The sequence below is a fragment of the Mobula hypostoma genome, chromosome 12 (genome assembly GCF_963921235.1).
Source record: "Mobula hypostoma chromosome 12, sMobHyp1.1, whole genome shotgun sequence".
Classification (NCBI taxonomy): Eukaryota; Metazoa; Chordata; class Chondrichthyes; order Myliobatiformes; family Myliobatidae; genus Mobula; species Mobula hypostoma.
Window position 1 is genome coordinate 78,307,750 of NC_086108.1, and position 15,045 is coordinate 78,322,794.

Sequence of the window (15,045 nt, forward strand, 5' to 3'; positions counted from 1 at the left end):
ATCATTTGTGTTAACAATCAACTCATTCAAGGATGTGCTGGGATCACAAGTGTTACCATACGTTCTTGCCTGGCTGTGTGCCACTCCAACAAGACTCAATACCATCCAGGATAAAACAACCAACTTGATTGGCAACCCAGTAATGCACGCAACTACAATATGTGGCATCAAAACTTGCACTGCAGTTATTCATCTGGAATACAATGACATCATCTTTAAAGCACCCCACTTGTACTATTAATAGAGACAAAAGCAGGAGACTGATTGAAGCCTCGGAATTTATAGGATTCTCCCTCCAGATCATACACAATCATGATTTTCCATTCCATTATCGCTGGGTCTAATTCCTAGATGTACACAACAGTTATGGAAATACTTCCACCAGAAGAACTGTAAGAGTTCAAGGAGGTAACTCATCATCACCTCATCAAGTTCAACTGGGAGTCTTTCCAGCCTCATTTACCAATCCAGATAAACATTTGAATGCAAGACTAGCTTTGCCCACTATCTACAAAAAGTACTTTTGATGATATTCAATTGATTTCTGAGAATACTGACTTACATACATAGGCGAACTGGAACTAGCCCTTTTCCCCATCCAGCTCGAAGGGGACAAATTATGGAGTTGGAGTTACTTATTATTGCTTGAGTATTTGTGCGCTTCCACTGGCCTAAATTAGTCATCCTTATTGGTCAGTTTGACTGCGCTGATAGTTCCCCCTTCACACAATGTTGCTGTTATTTTCCACAATTCTGATCTTCACTCACGTTAAATATCAAATTAGCAAAAGAAAACAAGCAGCAGTGATCATACACCATAAGGCAGAATAAGGATTCTTGGCCTCTTATCATTTTATCAATAAAAATGAACAATGCTGAAGTCAAATGTTCATGCACATGATACGTGAATGGACAATGAGATGGATTATTATATTTTTCAATTGCTTATCATAACTACAACTATCCACCACAGACTTTTCAATTAGTCATATATGCCCTCTGTAACACACAAGTGAAAAGAAAGGCAAACCTTCAACCAAATGTTAGAGTGCGGATGTAATGCAAACTCATAGGATTTATATATTTTTTGTTTATTGTATCTTTACATAGAATTATAAAGTCATACAGAAAGGAACCAGACTCTTTAGCCAGACTTGTCCATGTCAACAGCTTTGCCAGTGAGCTAGTCCCATATGCCCATGATTGACCCACAGCCCTCTAAACCTCTTCTGTCCATGTCCTTCTCTTGCTGTCTTTTAAATGGTGCTAACATACCTGCCTCGCTGGGGTCTGATCAGCCCTGGCCAGGTCACCTGGAGGAGGTTGTATGATGTTGAAAGACCCGAAACACCCAATGATTCCAGGAACATCACTGAAGGTGTGTCCAGAAGCATCAGTAGATGTATGTACACAGCTAGCAGCTCAATCCAAATACACACTGCCCTTTGCATGAAGAAGCTACCCCGACTTCCCCCTTTAAATTCAAGAAAGGGAGTAGAGATAGCCCAGGAAGTTATAGACAAGTGAGTCTTACTTCAGTGGTTGGTAGGTTGATGGAGAAGCAGGATTTATGAACATTTGGAGAGGCATAATATGATTAGGAATAGTCAGCATGGCTTTGTCAAAGGCAGATTGTGCCTTACAAGCCTGATTGAATTTTTTGAGGATGTGACTAAACACATTGATGGAGGTAGAGCAGTAGATGTAGTGAATATGGATTTCAGTAAGGCATTTGATAAGGTACCCCATGCAAGGCTTATTGAGAAAGTAAGGAGGCTTGCAAGGGGTGGCATAGAATCAGGAGATGTAGAGTCAGTATGAATAGAACTGAGTAAGGGCAAAAAGACCCTAATGGGAGTTATCTACAGGCCCCCAAACAGTAGCCTGGATATAAGGTGCAAGTTGAATCAAGAGTTAAAATTGGCATGTCGCAAAGGTAATGCGACAGTTGTTATGGGGGATTTCAACATGCAGGTAGACTGGGAAAATCAGGTTGGTACTGGACCCCAAGAAAGGGAGTTTGTGGAGTGCCTCCGAGATGGATTCTTAGAACAGCTTGTACTGGAGCCTACCAGGGAGAAGGCAATTCTGGATCTTGTGTTGTGTAATGAACCGGATTTGATAAGGGAACTTGAGGTAAAGGGGCCATCAGGAGGTAGTGACCATAATATGATAAGTTTTAATCTACAATTTGAGAGGGAGAAGGGAAGATCGGAAGTGTCAGTATTACAGTTGAACAAAGGGGACTATGGACACATGAGGGAGGAGCTGGCAAAAGTTGACTGGAAAGATACCCTAGCAGGGATGACAGTGGAACAACAATGGCAGGTATTTCTGGGAATAATACAGAAAGTGTAGGATCAGTTCATTCCAAAGAGGAAGAAAGATTCTAAGGGGAGTAAGGGGCAACCATGGCTGACAAGGGAAGTCAAGGACAGTATAAAAATAAAAGAGAAGTATAATATAGCAAAGACGAGTGGGAAGCCAGAGGATTGGGAAACTTTTAAAGAGCAACAGAAGATAACTAAAAAGGCAATACAGGGTGAAAAGATGAGGTACGAAGGTAAGCTAGCTAAGAATATAAAGGAGGATAGTAAAAGCTTCTTTAGGTGTGTGAAGAGAAAAAAATTAGTTAAGACCAAAGTTGGGCTCTTGAAGACAGAAACGGGTGAATTTATTATGGGGGAAAAAGAAATGGCAGATGAGTTGAAGAGGTACTTTGGATCTGTCTTCACTAGGGAAGACACAAACAATCTCCCAGATGTAATAGTGGCCAGAGGACCTAGGGTAAAGGAGGAACTGAAGGAAATTCACATTAGGCAGGAAATGGTGTTGGATAGACTGTTGGGTCTGAAGGCTGATAAATCCCTAGGGCCTGATGGTCTGCATCCCAGGGTACTTAAGGAGGTGGCTCTTGAAATTATGGAAGCATTGGTAATCACTTTCCAATGTTCTATAGATTCAGGATCAGTTCCTGTGGATTGGAGGGGAGCTAATGTTATCCCACTTTTTAAGAAAGGAGGGAGGGAAAAAACAGGGAATTATAGACCAGCTAGCCTGACATCAGTGGTGGGGAAGTTGCTGGAGTCAATTATAAAAGATGAAATAGCGGCACATTTGGATGCAGTGATAGGATTGGTCCGAGTCAGCATGGATTTACGGAGGGGAAATCATGCTTGACTAATCTTCTGGAATTTTTTGAGGATGTAACTATGAAAATGGACAAGGGAGAGCCAGTGGCTGTAGTGTACCTGGACTTTCAGAAAGCCTTTGTTAAGGTCCCACATAGGAGATTAGTGTGCAAAATTAGAGCAAATAGTATTGGGGGTAGGGTACTGACATGGAAAGAAAATTGGTTGGCAGACAGGAAACAAAGAGTAGGGATTAATGGGTCCCTTTCAGAATAGCAGGCAGTGACTAGTGGGGTACCGCAAGGCTCGGTGCTGGGACTGCAGCTATTTACAATATACATTAATGATTTAGATGAAGGTATTAAAAGTAACATTAGTAAATTTGCAGCGAAAACAAAGCTGGGTGGCAGTGTGAAATGTGAGGAGGATGTTATGAGAATGCAGGGTGACTTGGACAGGTTGGGTGAGTGGGCAGATGCATGGCAGATGCAGTTTAATGTGGATAAATGTGAGGTTATCCACTTTGGTGGTAAGAACAAGAAGGCAGATTACACAAAGCTGGGTGGCAGTGTGAAATGTGAGGAGGATGTTATGAGAATGCAGGGTGACTTGGACAGGCTGGGTGAGTGGGCAGTTGCAGTTTAATGTGGATAAATGTGAGGTTATCCACTTTGGTGGCAAGAACAAGAAGGCAGATTACTATCTGAATGGTGTCATGTTAGGAAAAGGGGAAGCACAACGAGATCTAGGTGTTCTTGTACATCAGTCACTGAAAGCAAACATGCAAGTACAGCAGGCTGTGAAGAAAGCTAATGGCATGCTGGCCTTCATAACAAGGGGAGTTGAGTATAGGAGCAAAGAGGTCCTTCTGCAGTTGTACAGGGCCCTGGTGAGACCACACCTGGAGTATTATGTGCCGTTTTGGTCTCCAAATTTGAGGAAGGATATTCTTGCTATTGAGGGAGTGCAGCATAGGTTCACAAGGTTAATTCCCAGGATGTTGGGACTGTCATATGTTGAAAGATTGGAGCAATTAGGCTTGTATACACTGGAATTTAGAAGGATGAGAGGGGCTCTGATTGAAACATGTAAGATTATTAATGGATTGGACACGCTAGAGGCAGGAAATATGTTCCTGATGTTGGGGGAGTCCAGAACCAGAGGCCACAGCTTAAGAATACGGGGTAGGCCATTTAGAACGGAGTTGAGGAAAAACTTTTTCACCCAGAGGGTTGTGGATCTGTGGAATGCTCTGCCTCAGAAGGCAGTGGAGGCCAATTCTATGGATGCTTTCAAGAAAGCATTAGATAGAGCTCGTAAAGATAGTGGAGTCAAGGGATAGGGGGAGAAGGCAGGAACAGGGTACTGATTGTGGATGATCAGCCATGATCACAGTGAATGGTGGTGCTGGCTCGAAGGGCCGAATGGCCTACTCCTGCACCTATTGTCTATTGTCTATCCAAGGGGACACTGCTTTGTGGATCCAGAACTGGCTTGCCCACAGAAGGCAAAGAGCGGTTGTAAACGGGTCATATTCTGCATGGTGGTCGGTGACCAGTGGTGTGCCTCAGGGATCTGTTCTGGGACTCCAACTCTTCGTAGGAAGTGGAGGGATGGGTTAGTAAATTTGCTGATGACACAAAGGTTGGAGGTGTTGTGGATAGTGTGGAGGGCTATCAGAGGTTACAGCGGAACATTGATAGGATGCAAAACTGGGCTGAGAAGTGGCAGATGGAGTTCAACCCAGATAAGTGTGAGGTGGTTCATTTTGGTAGGTCAAATATGATGGCAGAATATAGTATTAATGGTAAGACTCTTGACAGTGTGGAAGATCAGAGAGATCTTGGGGTCTGAGTCCATCGGACACTCAAAGCTGCTGCACAGGTTGATTCTGTGGTTAAGAAGGCATACGATGCATTGGCTTTCATCAACCGTGGGATTGAGTTTAAGAGCTGAGAGGTAATGTTGCAGCTATATCGGACCCTGGTCAGACCCCACTTAGAGTACTGTGCTCAGTTCTGGTCGCCTCACTACAAGAAGGATGTGGAAACCATAGAAAGGATGCAGGAGAGATTTACAAGGATGTTGCCTGGATTGGGGAGCATGCCTTATGAGAATAGGTTGAGTGAAATCGGCCTTTTCTCCTTGGAGTGACGGAGGATGAGAGGCATTGATTGTGTGGATAGACAGAGGCTTTTTCCCAGGGCTGGAATGCCTAGCACAAGAGGGCAGAATTTTAAGGTGCTTGGAAGTAGATACAGAGGAGATGTCAGGGTTAAGTTTTTTTACGCAGACAGTGGTGAGTGTGTGGAATGGGCGGCCGGCAACGTTGGTGGAGGCAGATACAATAGGGTCTTTTAAGAGACTCCTGGAGCTTAGAAAAATAGAGGGCTATGGGTAACCCTAGGTAATTTCTCAGGTAAGGACATATTTGGCACAGCTTTGTGGGCCGAATGGCATGTATTGTGCTGTACATTTTCTATGTTTCTATCTAACTTGTCTCTGACCTTAAACCTATGCCTTCTTGTGTTTAGCATCTCCTCTCTGGAAAAAAAGATATGTGCTTTCACCATGTCTGTGCCTCCCATGATTTCACACATCTCTATCAGGTCACCCCTCAATCTCTTATGTTCTCAGGAGCAAAGCCCCACTCTCCTTGTAAACCAAACCCCCAAAGTCTAAGTAACGTTCTGGATATCTAGAGCATCACATAATATGTTGGAGGAAATCAGCAGGTCAGACAGAATCTAGATGTAATTCGCATCTAGATGCTGCCTGACCTGCTGAGTTCCTCTAGCATTTTGTTGTTTTTATCCTTCTGATAAACCCTTTCTGCACTCTTTCCTATAACGAGATAACCAAAACTGAACATGATACTCCAACGTCTTATATAACTACAGCATAATTTCCCAGATTCCATACTCATCGCTCTAACTAAGAAGGCCAGTGTGCCGAAAGCCTTTTTCACTACCTTTGAAGGCAAATGCAATGTTAACATTCATTTTGAGAGGGGAAGAATATAAAAGCAAGGATGTAATGGTGAGATTATGTAAGGCATTGGTCAGTCATGATTTGGAGTATCATGAGCAGTTTTGGGGCCCATATCTAAGAAAGGTTAAGCTGCTGTGTAGAGGGTCCAGAGGAAGTTTATGAGAATGATCCCAAGAACAAAAGGGTTTCCCCAGGGATCAATAAAGTATGACTATGACTATTAATGTATAAGGAGCGTTTAATGGCTTTGACCATATTCCCTGAAAGAATGGGGTGGGGGGAGGGGGGGAATCTCTTTGAAATCTAGCAAATATTTAAAGTCCTAGACAGGGTGGATGTGGAAACAATGTTTCAATATTGGGTGTGTCTAGGACCAGAGGGCACAGACTCAAAATAGAAGGATGCCCCTTTATAACAGAGGTGAGGAGGAATATATTTAGCCTGAGGACACTGAATCTGCAGAATTCATTGCTGCAGACAGATGTGGAAAGCAAGTCACTGGGTATATTTATAGAGATTGATATTAGTAAGGGCATCAAAGGTTATGAGGAGATAACAGGAGAATGAGGTTGAGAGGAAAAATAAAGCAGCCGCAATTGAATGGAGGAGCGGACTCACTGGGCCAAATGGCCTAATTCTGCTCCTACATCTTATGGTCTATGAACAGCACTGGCTAGAACTTAGAGAATGAGAAGAGGAGCAGGTAAAAATTAAATAATCATCAGGAAAGATTTTCACAGATGGTTTCCTTTGGCTGGAGCAACTCAAACTAGACCCAGGATAGGAATGGTTTCAAATCTTTTGCATTCTCTACACCAGATAATTGTAAATCCTCAGCTGGTCAAGTCAAGGTAAGTGAATTTTGATTAGAGAAGTTTAGAGCAGAGAAATTAACTTGATGCAGTAGTTAATGTACAAGATTCATCAAAAATGATTGCAATATCCACCCATAGCTCATAGCACCGTTTTCTTCCCTCTGGTCTTTCCATTATTCATTTTTATTGTTCCTTTGCTAATTTTCTATCCACTGTCATTTTATTCCATGTACTTCACTTAATTATAATACACTTCAAGAGATAGCATCAAGCATCAAGTAACACTATTAAAACTCATGCTATCTTTAACTGATTTATAGCACTTGCCTGCCACCCAGTGGTCTCTCTGTGTTTTACTGCTCTTTTTAGCTTTCATTGTGGAAAAAATACAGCTGTGGGAATCCTGAAAACAGAAACAAAAGTGTTGAGAACTCCCAGCATCTGAGACAGAAACAGAGTTAAACTTACGGATGAATAACATTTCTTCAGAAGTCTTCCAAGTTTTGATGCGGATTCGTTAACTTGAAACATTAATTCTTCCTCTCTCCGCAATAGCTCACAGTTTAATTTAGATTACCCAGCATCTGCATTGAAGCTTCAAAGGTGATACACGACAGCAGCAAAGAAAGAAAAGGGGAAGCACAGTCTTTTAACTATATTATCCACGTTTTATCATTGCTGTTTCATTTCTCTCTCTTGACATCCAGAATAACTTACCTCTGCTCCAGTTCTGAGGATTCTGAAGCCAATGAGGGAGATGCAGGTGGGGCAGGACATGCCCAACAATATGAAAGGTGGTACGTTCCCTCTGCCATTCCGTTGGGCTTCCACATGCACAAGAGAATGCACAACTGAATGCTCCATCTTCACTTTGGTCTATGATGGGCCAGGGTTTCTCACGTTTTTCTTGAAGACTTTTAAAGTCAGAGTCACAGAGTCATAGAAAAGTGCAGCACAGAAACAGGCCCATTGGCTCATCTAGTCCATGACAAAACCATTTAAATTGCCTACTCCCATCGACCTGCACCAGGACCATAGCACTCCATACCCCTACCAAACTTCATTTAAACGTTGAAGTTGAGCTTGCATGCACCATTTGTGCTGGCAGCTCATTCCACACTCTCACAACCCTCTGAGTGAAGAAGTTTCCCCTCATATTCCCCTTAAACTTTTCAACACTCACCCTTAACTAATGACCTCTGGTTGTATTCCCACACGACCTCAGTGGAAAATGTCTGTTTGCATTTACCCTATTTATATCCTTCATAATTTTGTATACCTCTATCAAACCTTCTTGCAGTCCTGTACGCTCTAAGGAATAAGGTCCTAACCTACTCAATCTTTCCTTGTACCTTAGATCCTACAGGAACAGCAACATTTTCTCCATTCTCTTTCAACCTTATTTACATCTTTCCTGAGGTGACCAAAACTGCACACAATACTCCAAATTAGGCCTCACCAAAGTCTTACACAACTTCAACATAACATCCCATCTCCTGTACTCAATACATTGATTTATGAAGGTCAATGTGCCGAAAGCTTTCATTATGACCCTATCTACCTGCGACACCACTTTCAACAAATTATGGACCTGTATTCCCGGATCCCTTTGTTCTACTGCACTCCTGGGTGCTCTACTGTTCACTGTGTAAGACCTGCCCTGGTTGATCCTACCGAAGTGCAGCACTTCACACTTGTCTGCATTAAATTCCATTTGCCCCTTCTCAGCCTATTTTTCCAGCTGATCCAGATCCCTCTGCAAGCCATGATAGTCTTCCTTGCTGACTATTACAGCCCCAATTTTGGTGTCATCTGCAAATTTGTTGATCTAGTAGATCTTTGATATTTTTGACAAACAACAACAGACCCAGCACCAAACCCTGCAGCACTTCACTAGACACAGGCCTCCAGTCAGAGAGGCAACCATCTACTACAATCCAATTTACTACCTCATCTTGAATGCTAAGCGACCAAACCTTCTTGATCAACCTCTTATGCAGGACCTTGTTCAATGCCTTGCTAAAGTCCACATAGGCAATGTCCACTGCCTTGCTTTCATCCACTTTCCTGGTAACTTCCTTGAAAAACTCTAAAAGATTGAGTAGATATGACCTACCATGCATGAAGCTGACTATCCTTAATCAATTCATGTCTATCCAAATACTTATATATCAGGTCCCTTAGAATACCTCCCAATAACTTTTCCACTACTGATGTCGGGCTCACCAGCCTATAATTTCCTGGTTTATGTTTAGAGACTTTCTTAAACAGGAGAACAACACTGGCTATCCTCCAATCCTCTGGTACTTCTCCTGTCACGTAAGATGATTTAAATATCTCTGCTAGGGCCCCGGCAATTTCTGCATTTGCCTCCCATAAGATCCAAGGAACACCTTGCCAGGCCCTGAGGATTTATCCACCCTGATTTTCCTCAAGACAGCAAACACTTCCTCCTCTGTAATCCGTATAGGGTCCTTGACATTGATGCCACTTTGCCTCACTTCTATATTCTCCGTGTCTGTTTCCCGAGTAAATACAGATGTAAAAACAATACTTCAGATCTCCCTTCATCTCTTTCAGCTCCACACATGGATGACTATTTTGACCCTCCCGAGCACCAATTTTGCCCCTTGCAATCCTTCTGCTCTTAACATATCTGTAGAATCCCTTAGGATTCTCCTTCACCTTCTCTGCTAGGGCATCCTCATGCCTTCTTTTGGCCCTCCTGATTTCTTTCTTAAGTATTCTCTTGCATTTTTTATACATTATAATTACCTGATTTATTCTTATCTGTCACTACCTGCTATGCAACTCCTTTTGTTTTCTTCACTAGGGCTTCAATATCTCTTGAAAACCAAGGTTCTCCACACCTGTTATGTTTGCGTTTTATTCTGACAGGCACGTACAAGCTTTATATTCTCAAAAAATCTCTTTTGTTGGCCTCCCACTTACCAAGTACACCTTTGCTAGAAAGCAGCCTGTCCCAATTGACACTTGCCAGATAATTTCTGATATAATCAAATAGGCCTTTCTTCGATCTAGAATCTCAATGACCAGACCTATCTTTTTGCATGTTTACTTTGAAACTAATGGCATTGTGATCACTAGATGCAAAGTGTTCCCCTACACAAACTTCTGTCACCTGCCCTGTCTTATTCCCTAATAACAGATCAAGTATTGCACACTCTCTCTTTGGGACTTCTATGCACTGATCAAGGAAACTTTCCTCAACATATCTGGTAAACTCTATCCCATCTAGTTCTTTTACAGTATGAGAGTCCCAGTCAATATGTGGAAAGTTAAAACCACCTACTATAACAACCTTATGTTTCTTGTAACAGTCTGCAATCTCTCTACAAATCTGTTTATCTCAATCCCTCAGACTTTTGGGTGGTCTGTGATATAGCCCCATTAATGTGGTCATACCTTTCTCCTTTCTCAGTTCCACCTATAACAAACACCTCACTAGACAAGTTCTCCAGTCTGTCTTAACTAAGCACTGCTGTGACATATTCCCTGATTAGTAACACCATCCCCCCTTCTTTGATCCTTCCCGCTCTGTCACATCTAAAACAAAGGAATCCTGGAATACTGAGCTGCCAGTCCTGCCCCTCCTGTAACCAACTGTCACTAATAGCAACAGTATCATAATTCCAAATGTTGACAGATGCCCTGAGCTCATCCGCCATTCCTACGATACTTCTTGCATTGAAATATACACAGTTCAGGACACTGGTCACACCATGCTTAACCTTTTGATTCCTGACTTTATCTGAGGTCTTTCCCGAATATGTGTCCACAACCAACTCTCCACTAACTGTTCTGGCACTCTGGCTTCAATTTCCCTGCAACTCTAGTTAAAACCCTACCATACAACACAAGCAAACTTCTCGCTAAGATATTATTCCCCTTCCAGTTCAGGGGCAAACTCCCTCTTCTGTACCGGTTGCACCTTCCCTGGAAGAGAGTCCAATGATCCAAAAATCTTATGCCCTCCCTCCTACACCAACTCCTTAGCCATGTGTTAAGCTGTATAATCTTCCTATTCCTGGCTTCACTAGCACGTGGCAAGGGTAGCAATACTGAGACCAAACCCTAGAGGTCCAGCCCTCTAACTTAGCACCTAACTCCCTGAACTCCCTTTGCACCTACATGGACCACAATCTCTGGCTGTTCAACCTCCCACTTAAGAATGTTAAGAACTGAATCTGAGATGTCCCGGACCCTGGCACCCAGAAGGCAATGTGCCATATGGGAATCTTGTTCTTGTCCACAGAACCTCCTTTCTGTTCCCCTAACTTGCCTCTTCTCCCTCTTTCGCAGAGTCAGATTCAGTGCCAGAGACCTGACCGTTATGACTTCCCTCTGCTAGGTCACCACCCTCAACAGTATCCAAAGTGTCGTTGAGTGGGATGGCCACAGGGCTACTCTGCACTGGCACTTTAACCTCTTTCCCCTTCCTGACTGTCACCAGTCTCATGTGTCCTGCACCTTGGGTGTAACTGCCTCTCTCTCTGTCATATCTATCACACCCTCAGCCTCTTGAATGATCCGGAGTTCATCCAGTTCCAGTTCCAACACCTTAATGCAGATTGTTAGAAGCTGCAGCTGGATGCACTTCTCACAAGTGTAGTTGTCAGGGACACTGTAAGTCTCCCTGCCTGCCCACATCCTGCAAGAGGAGCATTCCACTATCGCGCCTGGCATTTCTACTGTTCCAACTGAGCAAATGTAAAGAAGGGGAACAAAAGCTCCCTCTACAGCCTTTTTGCCTTCTCTGACTGAAACCTCTCCTTGCTGAAACCTCGAGTAGCTAAGCCTCAAAATCTCCACTCTAACTCTGTCCACTCTGAAGATGACTACTCTGTTTGGCCCTGCCTTACTTTAATTTGTAATCCCAAACACTGATTGGTTGCTGCTCAAAACTCCAAAACTGCCGTGAGTTGCTGCCTTTTCTACTCGATCAGTAAACCCACATGAAATGTGTCTTCTCAGGCTTCCGATTGTCCAAATGGCCCTGCTCAAAGTCATTTTTGTTAAACGTTAATGGTATTATGATTTACTTTGGTGAATTCAGTAAGTTTAAAGGGAGTGTGACAAACTCTCAAGTATTAAAAGGGAGTGCAGAAACAGGGCTATGGTGTGGGAGTGTGGGACCAGATCCTGATCTGACCAAGGGAGCACAAGAAGAAAAACCATGATGTGACAAAAGGTGGTTGCAAACCAGAGCCTAGTGTGTTAAAGGAAGTGTAGGTGTCTGGCGAGAGACATGTGCTGAACCCTCAGTACTGGGAGTGTTGAAGTGGGAAGTGAGGCTGCCATGACTTGCTTCTCCTTCCAGTAGATTAATCGTATTTTGCACAACGTTGGTGCTACTACTCCACTGTTTTAAGGTTTCCACTGTTGGTATTTTTGTGACTCAGAAGGAGAATAAACCATGAACTTTGTATTGGATTTGAGGTGTTAATTTTCATACGCTCTGCTCAGATGCCCCAAAATTGTGTTGATGCACAGCAGTTGTAACTGCAACACTGCATTCTGCACTCGTTTTGACTTTTTATGGTCAGTGAGTCACTTTGGGATCACACTGACCAGAATCGTATTAATTTTTAAATACTCATGATGGAAAATAAAAAGACACAAGTTCAAGTTCTAAAATGACAGAGACAAATTTGATTGAATTAGGCAGGAACTTGCAAAGATTGATGAGGAGAGACCATTTGCAGGCTCATCACCAACAACAGTGAGATGGCCAACAGAGGAAGAACTCGAGGCCTGGTGCCAGGCAGATAACCTCTTTTTTAATGTCAACAAGTCAACAGAGATGGTTATTGACTTCGGGAGAACTCGCATCTCATAGCACTTTCATACTCGTGACAGTGCACATCACACACAACGTCTCATGGTCCCAGAACTCATCTGAAGAGAGCTGGATTTTGCACATCCATACACACACCATTCTACAGACAGCATCTTAACAAGCTTGGTACATCCTACTGCTGGGGATGGAAACTGCACTGTGGCAGACATGAAAGCTCTACAACGGGTAGTCCAAGCTGCCCAGCACAACACTGGCACCAGCCTACCTGTCTTAAAGGACATATATACAGAAAGGTGTGGTAAAAAGGGCCAGTTACGTCATGAAAGATCTGGCCCACCCAGTTCATGGACTGTTGTTCCACCACCATCATGGAGGAGGCTATGAGCATCCATGCCAGGACCACCAGACTCAAAAGCAGTTACTTTCCCAAGCTGTAATGATGATCAACCCTTCATCCACTAACTCACTACTTCTTTATTATTTCCTGTCACTCACCTTATGTACAGCCAGCGTCACTTTTTGAACATACAGTACAATAAATTTATGTACATCAGCTATCATATGTATTCATATTTATTGTGTTTTTTATTATTATTACTGTGTTTTTAAATCATTTTTTGAGCTGTATTGGATCCAGAGTATCAATTGATTTGTCCTCTTTTATGTACACTTGAGTACAGGAAATGACATTAAACAATCTTGAATCTCCAATGGATTATAAATCCACTGCCATTCGCATTCCAATACTTCAGTCAATGATAAGACTACTCTCAGGTTGGAGGAGCAACAGCTCATATTCTGTCTGGGTGGCCTCCAACCTGATGGCAGAACATCGACTACTATAACATTTCATAATTCCCGCCCCCCTTCATCTTCCATTCCCTTCTTACCTCTTCTCCTCACCTGTCTATCACCTCCCTCAGTGCTCCTCCTCCTTCCCTTTCTCAGATTCCTTCTTCAGCCATTTACCTTTCCACCTATCACCTTCCAGCTTCTCACTTCATCGCCCCATCCGCAACCAGCTGACTTCACCTAGCGCCTTCTATCTTATACTCACCCCTCTCCCCCCCACCTTCTTATTCAGGTTGCTTCCTCCTTCCTTATCAAACCTGATGAAGCTCTTGGCCTGAAATGTCAACTGCTCATTAATTTTCATAGATGCTGCCTGACCTGCTGAGTTCCTCTGGTGTTTTGTGTGTGTTGCAGGTAAAGGGATGTATGGCAAGTGGGAGACTTTTAAAAGTGAGGTGGGGGAGCTCAGGACCAACATGCCTCTGGTTGAGTGGAGGGTAAGGCTAGCTGGATTAGGAAAGCCTGGCTAATAAGGATTATTGGGGCTCTGGTCAGGATAAAGAAGGTGTATGTCAGGTGTACGCAGCTGGGATCAAGCCAATTCCTTAAGCAATGAAAATGAAGCACAAGGACACTTAAGGATGAAATCAGGAGAGCAAAAAGGGGACATGAGATATCCTTGGCTGATAAGCTAATGGCAAGTTATACCAGAAAATAGGTACACTAAGAGCAAAGGAGTAACTAGGACTCCTTAAGATTCAAAGTGGTCTTTTATCTGCCACAGCAGATGGACAAGGTGTTAAATGAATACTTCTGTATTTTACGATAGAGAATTGCATGGAGGGCAGGAAAATGAAGGAAAAGAACAGTGAAACATATCGATATTATGAGAGAGGACATGTTGTTTGTATTAAGATGGGTAAAAATGGATAAATCCCCAAGCCTGATCAATTATTTCCTAGGATGCTCTGAGAGGCAAGAGAAGATATTGTTGGGGCCCTGGCAGAGATTTTTGTTTCCTCCTTAGCATTGGGTGAAGTGCTAGAAGACTGGAGAGTGGTGAAAGTTGTGCCCCATTGTTGAAATGGCTGCAATACCAAACCAGGGAACTACAGTCCAGTGAGCCAACATCAATGGTGAGAAAGTTACTGGAAGAAATTCTGAGGGACAGGATCTATCTGCATTTGCAAAAGGCAGGGATAAACTAGGGATAGTCAACATGGATTTGTGCTTGAGAGGTGATATCTTATGAATTTGACTGAGTTTTTTGCGGTGGTGACCATGTTGTCTACATGAAATTTAGCAAGGATTCTGACAAGGAAGCTGAGGAGTGACCTTATGGAGGTTTATAAAATCATGAAGGGATAGATCAGATGAATTGAAATAATCTTTTTCCCAGGGTAGGGGAGGCTAAAACTGCAGGGAATAGATTTAAGGTGAAAGGGAAAAGATTCAACATGGACCTGAGAGGCAGAATTTTCACATTGACGATGGC